General features: G+C 50.1%; 1 protein-coding gene across 4 annotated transcripts in view; it reads right to left on the bottom strand.

The window, feature by feature from the left end:
• Positions 1–3,805, bottom strand: part of PDGFRA (platelet derived growth factor receptor alpha) — a 67,021-nt gene extending 63,216 nt beyond the window's left edge. For 2 of the 4 annotated variants that reach the window (XM_053258311.1, XM_053258317.1), the window contains exon 1: positions 3,664–3,805. The gene's annotated coding sequence lies outside the window, so the exon portion shown is untranslated. Of the gene's footprint in view, positions 1–425; positions 473–2,671; positions 2,821–3,663 lie in introns of those variants that run through there. The other 2 variants (XM_053258312.1, XM_053258314.1) reach the window with 2 other exon arrangements.
• Between the last annotated feature and the right edge of the window lie 6,310 nt (positions 3,806–10,115).

Here is a 10,115-nt window from a genome sequence, read left to right on the forward strand (position 1 = left end):
TTAGCAACACTGCAAACACCTAGGCGCACTTCCCTTCAGCTGCCCCCCTTCCCAACTTCAGCTGCCCCCCTCCCCCAGCACTCCATGCCATGCAGTCTGCCTGTCCCTGTTCAGCGCCTCCTCAGCTAGAGGCTTGAATTCGAGATTATTATCATACCCTGAAAGGATCCGAGAGCCGGACCCTTTGGTGACTGCAGCACTGCCATCGTACACTATGTACCACAGACAGAAATTTCATATCGCCTCAAATCTCTTCGGACCACCACATGCCTTGCATTCAGCTGCAAGTAATCAACAAGTGGTGATCATGCCTGTGTGAATTGGCCTTTAGCCTAAGTTTAGGTTAACCCAAATCTAGGTTAACCCATATGAATGGGCAGAAGCCCAGACAAACGCTACCTATGCAACAGTCTGGCTTAGTTCACCTTAACTCATGAGTCCTCTCCAATATAGATGGCGCAGGCCAGTTTCCATCCAAGCCAGAGGACAAATGGCCATTATGAACGACGTCTGGACTTTATCATACTTTGGACGACCTGGAGAAAATTAACGTTCACACGTTTCCAAGTCTGCTCGTTTAAACCAGAAAGTTCTACCAAAACTTACGTGGCGAGATGGTGAATTTGTTAAGCTGGAATCGTTGGATTTTAAATCAGCTTAAAATCCAGCGCTGCGGCTTAACTGGGTTGAGGATCGGATGGCTTGAAAGGACTTCACCTCGGGGCTTTCAAAGCAAACAGTAAAGAAAGAGGAAAGAGGGCAGTGAAAAGGAAGAGATTAAAGACCAAGGAAAAGATCCGGCCTTAATGTCAATTTTTCTTGCTTTGTTTATGTTTTCCTGAAAGAAAAGAATGGAGTTGTTTGGGCCACGCTGAAGAAACAAATATTGGGGGCAGACGAGTTGAAAGGGGCGCCTTTTCTACACCCCACCCAGTTCTTTCTTAAGCCCGTTTGTAGTATTCCCCGAGGGAGGCGTTCACACGACTGGTCAGCTTGCTATCAAATCTAGTCCGAAATTCCACCAGGATCCAGGGCGATGGGAAGAACATATATCGGTAGAAGCGGAGAAGTACCCCAACTGTTCTCGGGTCAGTAATACATTCCAGTGGCATCTGCTGCGCCTCCCCGCAGACAGTCTCTTCTTCCAGGAGCTATTTCGAAGGCGGGGGGTGGAGGAATGGCCGTTGAAAGTCGCTAATTGGCGTGCTGGCGTCCTTTAAGGTTTAGAGGCAAGAAGAGGTCCAGGCCTGTCAAAGCCCCAATCCAAACACCACCAGGAGACTGTTCAAAACAAAAAAACAAACGAGGGAACCCTCGGGCCCTCTAAAGAGCGATGGGCTATCAAAGGCATTCCAGTTAGTCGACGGCGGTGCGAAATCCAGCAGCTGGCGGGGGAATCGAGGACGCTGCGGGCAGGCTTAAGGAAGAGATTGCGCTGGGGCGGGATGGGCGGAGACCCCCGTGCTCCCTCTCGGGCCGAGACCGCTTCGGGGAAGTTCCGATTTCCTCAGCGGTGGATCCATCCCGAACGACATGTCACGTCAAGGTGAGGGCGAGCAGAGGTGCCGAGCGGGGGCGCTGCAATTCCAGGGCCGCCCCGTCAAATGAATTAACAGGACAAAGAGAAAGCCAGGGCGGCTCCCCCTGGAGATGGCTGAGTGGGGCTGAGGGGCTGCTTCTTGACCCCTGGATCAGCCTGGCTGGCAGCCTGCAGGCAGAGACGGCGTCCCAGTCCCCTCCTAAGGTCCCCTCGCTTTCCAATCCAGCCCTCGAAAGGGGGGGGGGGCAGTCAACAGTTTTTAAGACGGAAAGATGAGCCAGGCGCCTGTCCCAGGGTGGCAGTCCGCATCGAGGGCAGAACCCATCACCTTGGAGGCTGGAGAGTCACTTTCCTCCCTCAGGGACTTAAAAATCAATAATTTTTAAAAAGCCAAGTCAGAGCAATTTTCCAGGGGGCCAATAATCCATAGTCTCTGTCTGACTGAGGGGATCTTCCGGGCTGTGGGGCCGCACAGCCCAGTCTCGTCGTCTTCAGTCCAGCGAGCTGCCCCGCCGCCGTGTTCTTTGGATCGCCCACGAGCTGCAAAATGATCCCCGTCCAAAGAAAACGTTGAGCAACAGAGCGGGGAGAGCCATTTCCTGGTGCGCCCGCCCAGAACTTTTCCAAGGCAGCCCGACTCGCCATGCAGTGTTGGCAGCGCCAGACACACACACTCCAGCGGCTTTCCCAGAGCATCCTCCATACCCAACACCACCACCCCCCAACGCCTCCTTCCTCGCTTCACGCACGCAGCTCCTTCCAGCTTGTGTGGAGCAAAGTTAGCTAGGCAGGGTAGAAGTCCATGCACATCTGGGGCGTGGGGGGTATCTTGGCAGAGTCCGGCAGGTACCCCAAGAGTCCATTTCTGAAGGGATCTGGCGACGTTGATGCAACCACTGAGCGCTTCTCTCTTCGAATCTGAGAAGATATGGTCAGCCGGGACTTGGGAGTCCCACATGCCGACATCAGCAGTGTGAACGCCCGGATTCGGAGGGACTTCGGGTTAGGAGGAAAAGAAAAGGCGAGCGAGCGAAAAGAGAGGGGTTAAGAGGGGAGGGAGAGAACTGGCAGCTGGGATCAGAGAGAGAAAGAGCCTCCGGCTGACACCCCCCCCCCCCCACCCGCGCTTACCTTTTCCAGCAAGCTCTGAGCCGCTTCTCCTCAACCGCCCTGCATCGGCTGTGCTCAGACTGGATGGAGGAGCTCAGCGCGCTTGGCCAGTTCCCCGCTCCCTTTCCTGTTCCGTGATTCATCTGCAGATTACCCCGCTGGCTAAACACACATCCACTCAAAGGGGCTTCACTCCAGATCGGGGCACGCGCGCTCACCCCCCCCCCCCCACACCACCACCCCCACCACACACACACCTCTCCTTTCCCCCTCCCCTCTCGGAGGAGCCCTCTGCTGCTGCCTGCCCCGAGTCCCTCCTCCCAGCCCAGATGCAGGAATGCGGCGCGGTGGCCCCTCCGCTCGCTCGCCTCCAAATCTGGTTGTCATTAGCGCTGCCAAAGCAAGGCGGCGTTTTTCCTCCAGCGCCGCAGCCTCCCTTCAGACCAGAGTCAAAACTCCTCCAGAGAGCGACACCCGAATGGGGAGACCCCCCGACGCCCTGGCCATTTGCCCTACGGCGGCAGAGAGCGGCGCTGGAAGTTTCTCGGACCCGAACGAAGGTGTCAGCTCCACCATCCCATCCAGCTCCTTCCCCCATTGGATCCTCCTCGGTCTCCTCTAGAAAGCCACCCAACCCATCCTGCCCCCAAGCCGCGCTTCTTCTGACGCATTGGTTCACCCTGGCAGGGGGTCCATTTCCCCCTCTCTTTGTGGACAGCAGCATCACGCCCCCCGCGCCATCCAACACTTCTCTGTAACTGTTTGAACCTCCGTCGTTGCAAGCCAGGGCACACTTCCTTAGGAGTAAGCCCCACTGATCCCAGTAGGACTGTTGATCTCTGAATAAAGAGGCATTGGGTCGGGGTGCAACACTCCCCCCCCCGCCGCCCAGGTGCTTTCTCATTCCATCTAGGCACTGAGCCCCTCTTCCTTTGCTTGAATCCAACTTTTCCAAGTTTCCAGAGGAGAAAGACAGAGAGCGAGAGAGAGAAGGAAGAAAGCCCTTCCCTTACCTTCTGGTGTATTTGCTAATAATCCGTAAAATAACAGCAATTTTAAAACTTTTTAAAGTGAGGGGGGGTCCACGTCTTCTCTTCCTCTTCCTTTCCTCGCTCATTGATGGCCTCGGAGACGGAGTCCTGTAATTGATTCAATGCTAGCGTCCATCCTGCCCAAACTAATCATTTGCTTCAAGTAAATAGCTGTCAGGAAATGAAGCCCCCCCCCGCCCCGCTCTGGCTCCGTCAGAATAAGAGTCTCCCTGGTTCGCTTGGTGTCTAGAGCTCTCCTTCCTGCCTCTTACGCCTGCAAGGGGGTGGGGGGCAGTCTTGGCTTCCAGACCTCATCTGGAACGGGGGTGGAGACGTGTGTGTGTTGGTGATGTGGGAAGCTTGACCATATGGCAAGGACTGAGGGTGGGAGCGGGACACTTGCGCTGCAAGGGAGAATTTCATGCCCCCTCCCAAATGGTCCCAATTTCATCAATTTCATCAATGAACACAGGTTTCCCTCCTCACACCTTCCCAAGGATGGTGGGTCAGTCAGTTGCATAGACTCGGGTCCACTTTCGCCACTGAAGCTGATGGAGGGGAACTTGGCGATGCTCACGATCTGGAGGCTTAATTGCGTGTTTTATTGCTTTGCTGCTGGGTTGGGGCTCCTCGGTGTAGAAAGCTGAGACGGAGAGCCGAGAGCGAGCCAGCAACTCTAGGAGCGCGTTGCGCGCTCAGGCGTCGGAGTATTTATGAATGAAAGGAAAATAATAAGGGAGTCGGAGGCGAAATGCCCACTCCCTTGTCATAATTTGTTGAGTCCATTCTGCTTGTTTATTGCTGGACGTATAACCACAGCAAGCGTATAAGGCTCGCCCCAAGGCAGATAACAGGGGAGATAAGTTTCGATTGGAAAGATGTTCTTAGGAGTGTGAACAGGTAAGTAGGCCTGCTGCGGCCCTGAGGTCCATGTGTCTGGAAAGTATCACTGGACTCTTTATTTGGGGCTTGCTTCTGAGTTAACAGCCTGCGGACCGGGATGCCAGAATACTGGGGGCCGAGGAAAGTTTGATTACTGGACAACGGAGAAGCGGCGTGAACTCTCGTCGATCGCTGGAGTTGGGCGAAGATTACTCTGTGCGTGCGTGTGTCAGTGAGAGAGAGAGAGAGAGAGAGATTTAGGTGCGATCGTGGGAGGCTCTGCACTGCAGTTTATTTTCCGTCTAGTCCGTAGAAACCGAAGCACAGAGAGCGCGGCTTCTTGGAATTTGGGAGCTGTTCAGCTTTGGTGGCCAAGGGGGCAGTGTCGCTCCAGGAAAGAGAGCTGGAAGGATTTGGGCTGGGGGCGGGGCGGTGATCAGATCCTTTTCCAGGCGTGTGTGTGTTGGGATTAATTACAGCAAAACAAAACAAAATCAAGGACGGCAACAAAAATGTGTTGTATAAGTTTGCAACTCTCCGTCTTTTCCCTGTAAAGCTTATTTCCTCCCTTTCCTCGCTCCGCCGTCCACCACTTTCCATTTCTGACTGCAGGAACTTCGTGTTTGTTCTTCAAAGGGCCTCCTTTCAGCTTTCCCCCTGGGACTGCCAGATCTGTCTGCGGGCAGCATCCTTGAAATGTAGTATCTGTTCAATGGATCATAGCGATGCTCCTGGGTTCTGAGATAAGGGACAAAAAACAAGAAGTGCTCCTTTCTTGGGAGCGCGGTGCGGGGAACATGCACCCCGTGGACGCCACTTCAGATTTCAGTAGTGCCGGTGGGGCAAAGTTAAAGTCCCTCGGTAAGTGCGCCAGAGATCTGGGCACTGTAGGAACCTGATCACACGTGGCACATGATGGGGAAGGACCATTTCCCCTCCTGGCTCTCTCTATGTGACGTGTTTATCCATTGGGCTGAAAGGGGGGGCAGCTAACGAAGGGCATCTGGCCATGCTAAGGGCGGAATGGACACTGTAGTGGAAACAGATAGATCCCAGAGGACTTGGTAGCCGCGCAAGGCGTCGTAGAAAGCAAGGCAGAATCTTCCCGTCGAGGATCCCCTGCGGTTCTCTTCCCAGTCCTCCTCCATCTCTGGGCTCATACTGCCTGCAGCTTTTTTGCAGGGTCTCCTTCCATTCGGGTGAACGCAACCTCTACTATTGCTTCCACATGTTTTTTCAGGAAATCATTGGAGGCAAATCTATGAACAGTCCCTTGTTCGGAATGCTAACAGGATACCGTATTGCTTGGAAACGAATAGCAATCTGCAATCGAGTCCAAGGCAGAGGGGGAAATCTTCCCATATCGCGTATCTTTCTGACCACGATTGTGGCTGAAAGTCTAATACAGGAAATACCGGTTCATGTTATAGATTGGGATTGGGGGGAGGGGGAAATCTGATGACACTGAACATTTGCAAGGCTAGAATTCACAAACCAAATATTCCCTATAGTTTCCCTGGAGTTTTGGGTCGGACTGCAGCACGAGTGCTTTGGAATAAGTGTTTGTGGATTGGAGCCTTTAATTAATCACCAAGTGAAAGACCAGAATCCCCGCAGACAGAGTGGAGATGAATGTAAAGCATTTTAAAACTAGGTTGTTTAAGAGTTCATAGCAGTTCACAGCAAATGCGTTACATTTAAACAAATAACTACGAAAAGGTGTTCCATTGGTAACATATCTGCGGGGAGGGAAAAGGTTACACGGCCCGATCCATAGAATCTTGGGGGTTTAAACCGATCGGGTCCTAATGGAGTTAATGGGGCTAAATCTGCTTCCATTCGAGTTGCTACAGTCTGTGTCTGGATCCATCTGTAAGTCGTCAACGTATCACTTTGAGGGCGGGGGGCGGGGGGTTGAGGCTTCTTCGTGCAGATAAAGCCTGGAGACTGATAAAGGGGACTTTTGTTGCAGGACATATTGTCCAGGCCAGATGTGAAGCCAGAGCTGTTGCGCTAGAAAAGAGAAAAAGATAAGGGGGCGGGGGAGCGGGGAAGGAAAGCATCTTCTGGTTGTAAGTACGTGCCTTGATTTGAATAATCCCTTTGCTGAGATCGTAAGGAGTGGTAACGGTTTTCCAGATAGGATCAGGAGTCAGGACAGAAGACACCACACGTCCCTTTCTGCAGCTCTGTGGGGTGGCAGCGCGTGTATGCTGACATTTTCCATCCCTCCTTTACCTCGGTGTGAGGTCAGCTTACCTATTAGTAACAGCCCCAGCCCCCTCGCTCCATCTTTGCGGGGAAGAATGCACCAAGCGGACCCTTTTAACCCACCCTGTTGTTGTAAGATCCTACAAGATTGTTGGACAGGGAAGAGCAGCAGAGGTGCCATCTCTGTGTGGTCCTGCGCTTGGGAACAGGGCGAGGAGGAATCTCTCTTTCCCCGCCTCCTCCCCCTTCCTCTTGACAAGCCTGTGTGTTTATTTTTTTTCTTATCTAGGTAGCTGGATGTTGATAGAAAGCAGGGGATATTCACACCATATGTGCCCTTGGGTAGAAAGCTCTTGCCCTGGCCCCTGTTACCAGCGCACAGCTGTCTCCTCGCCATTTGCTGGGAGGGGCACCCCACTGGGTTGAAGTCAACCTCCCTCCCACCTTTCCTCCTCGCCTCCTTTTCTTTTCCATTGTGCTTCGGAGCCAGCCAACCCTGTTAAGGTCGGGATTGTGCTGTGATCAATGAGCTGTGGATATTAGCCCAAAAGGGAAAGTGCCACCGGGAGCTCCTTCCAGCCTGTGTCGAACATTATCTATCTATCTATCTATCTATCTATCTATCTATCTATCTATCATATTTGTACATCACTCCAAACTGCTGTTTCTGGGTGGTTTACAAAAACATAAAACAAGTTAAAACCGAAATAAAAAAACCTTAAAACAAATTTATAATCAAAATCTAGTTTTAAAGGTTGGGTGAAAAAATATGTCATTAAATACTTTTTTAAAGTTGTCATTAGAGATGGCTCTTATTTCAGTAGGGAGCTCATTCCAAAGGCTCGGGGCAGCAAGGGAGGAGGCCTTCTCAGTGTAGGAAAGCTGGTGGCAACTGCAGACCACTATCTCCAGATGATCTCAATGGGCAATAGTGAACAAGATGCCCTCTTAAATGGGCCTAAGCTGTTTGGGGCTTTATAGATTATAACCAGCACCTTCTATTTTGCCTGGAAACTTATTGGAGTAATAATACTCCTCTTAACATAGGAGTAATATGGCCTCTTCGAGATGACATGGAGACCAAGCTGACCAAGCATTCTGTACCAACTGCAGTTTCCGGACTATGTACAAAGTCAGCCCCACAAAAAGCTCATTACAGTAGTCAAGTTTGGAGTCTACCAGCATATGTACTACTATTCGGAAGTAGTTTATCTCAAGAAAGGGATGCACCTGGTGTATCAGCCAAAGCCGATAGAAAGCACCTCCAGCCAGTGGCTCAACCTGAGACACCAGGGAGAGCCTTGGATCCGGAAGCATTCTCAAACTGTGTACTGTTCCTTCAGGGCAAGTATGACTCCATCCAGAAGCAGCAAATCAAAACTATCTCCCAAGTTCCAACCCTGTATGATCTTGATTCAGCTTAATCCTATCTGGATTCAACTTCAGTTTATCACTCATCTAGTCCCTCATTGCCTCCAGTTTAGGGAGATCATGCCTTTTCTTGATGATGTTGACATGGAGAAATAGATTTGGGTGTCATCAGCATATTGATAACATCTTGTACCAAATCTCCTGATGAACTTTCCCAGTGGTTTCATGTAGATGTTAAAAAGCATTGGAGACAGTATGGAGCCCTGAGGAATGCCATATAAAAGTTCATGTTTTGAAGAACAGTCTCCAAGTGACACCATCTGGAAGCTGCCTGAAAGGCAGGAGCAGAACTACTGCAAAGTGGTGCCTCCCAACCCCCTCAGACAGTTCAGAAGGATACTATGGTCAAAAGCCACCAAGAGATCCAAAAGGACCAACAGAATCACACACCCTCTGTCAATTCCCAGTTGGCGATCATCCATCAGGCCGACCAAGGCAGTCTCCACCCATAGCCCGCCTGCAAACCAGTTTAGATATGGTTCTAGATCAAGCCTACTCAATTTAGGTCCCCCAGCCGGTCAGAGTTTACTCCCCCAGCTGGTTAGGGTGATCTCATTGGTAGGAAGGAGTCACCACTAGATGGACTTGCATATGTAGACAATCAGTACATTCAAATTCCTACACTCAAGTAATTTCCTGAAGGAATTGCGTAATCTCGGAGGCTGCCTTACTTCCTCCATCCCATCCCCATTAAGTTACTAATCAATTCTTCAGGACAATTAATCGGCTAAATTCTAATTCTAATATTGAATTATATATAGACTTAATGAATCAGACCTGAACCCTGCTGAAAACAACGGTTTAAACAACCTAAGATATGCCTTCACTTATAATGTGCACTTTTCCTTTTTTCCATAACCATTACTGACCCATATGTGGCATAGGTGAACTATTTTCTTCACAAAGTACCTCCAGTATGTCGCCTATATGAAGACACTGCAATATCAGTGTATATTATTTAAATGATTTATTTATTTATTAACCTATTAAAAGCAAGACAAATACATGCATAGCGTAGTGGGTAGAGCCTGTAGCATAGTGGTTAGAGTGTTGCACTAAGACCCGAACTCGAATCCCCATTCAACCATGAAACTCACTGGATGACTCTGGGTCAGTCATGTATCTCTCAGCCTAACTTACCTCACAGGGATGTTGTGAGGATAAAAATAGCCAGGAACGCAACTCTGAGCTACTCGGAGGAAGAGCGGGATATAAATGTAAAAAATAAAATAAACAATACATCTTTCTAAATACAAGAACATGGACCATGGAAATTATGGTCTGAAACTGACTTGTCTCATACAGTCTCATAAATGCACTTGGGGTCGCAGCTAAAGCCCTTTAATCGGTTGACAGTTCTAATTCATATCGTTTCACTGAAGTGCCTTCTTTTTGGCTAGATTCCTTTTCTTTTGGGTTTTTTTTTAAAGGAACTTCTAGAAAATGTTGTGTGAAAACTCAGAATCCACTAAATTTTAATAGCCTGAGCCAGATCTTGTATGAGAAGTTTTAAACCTGACGTCTCCGTTGTGCGGATTTTGGCAGACTTCTTCCTGTTTAACAAAAGCCATAAAAATTTCTTTGCTGCATTAGACCAAAGATCTATCTAGTCCAATACTCGATCTCCAAAAGTAAGCAGTCGGAGATACCCCTGGGGAGATCACAAGAAGCATGGGATGGAAATAGGATTTACCCCGACTAACTGCGCAAAGAGGCGTCTGGTGGCTCTCGTATATTTAACAGGCAATACCAACTGTCCCTGCTTACGCCAGCTTAGCGTCACGCCAGTGGCGGCTGCTGCTGGTGTCCCCTTAGTTTCTTTTGCTGGTGTCTCCCTCTTTGGTTTGTGAGACCCTTTGAAACAGGGGGAAAACTTCTTATTACTTTTGCTTCCTAAACCGCTGTGTGAA

Source organism: Hemicordylus capensis, chromosome 5 (assembly GCF_027244095.1).
Source record: "Hemicordylus capensis ecotype Gifberg chromosome 5, rHemCap1.1.pri, whole genome shotgun sequence".
NCBI classification, from domain to species: domain Eukaryota; kingdom Metazoa; phylum Chordata; class Lepidosauria; order Squamata; family Cordylidae; genus Hemicordylus; species Hemicordylus capensis.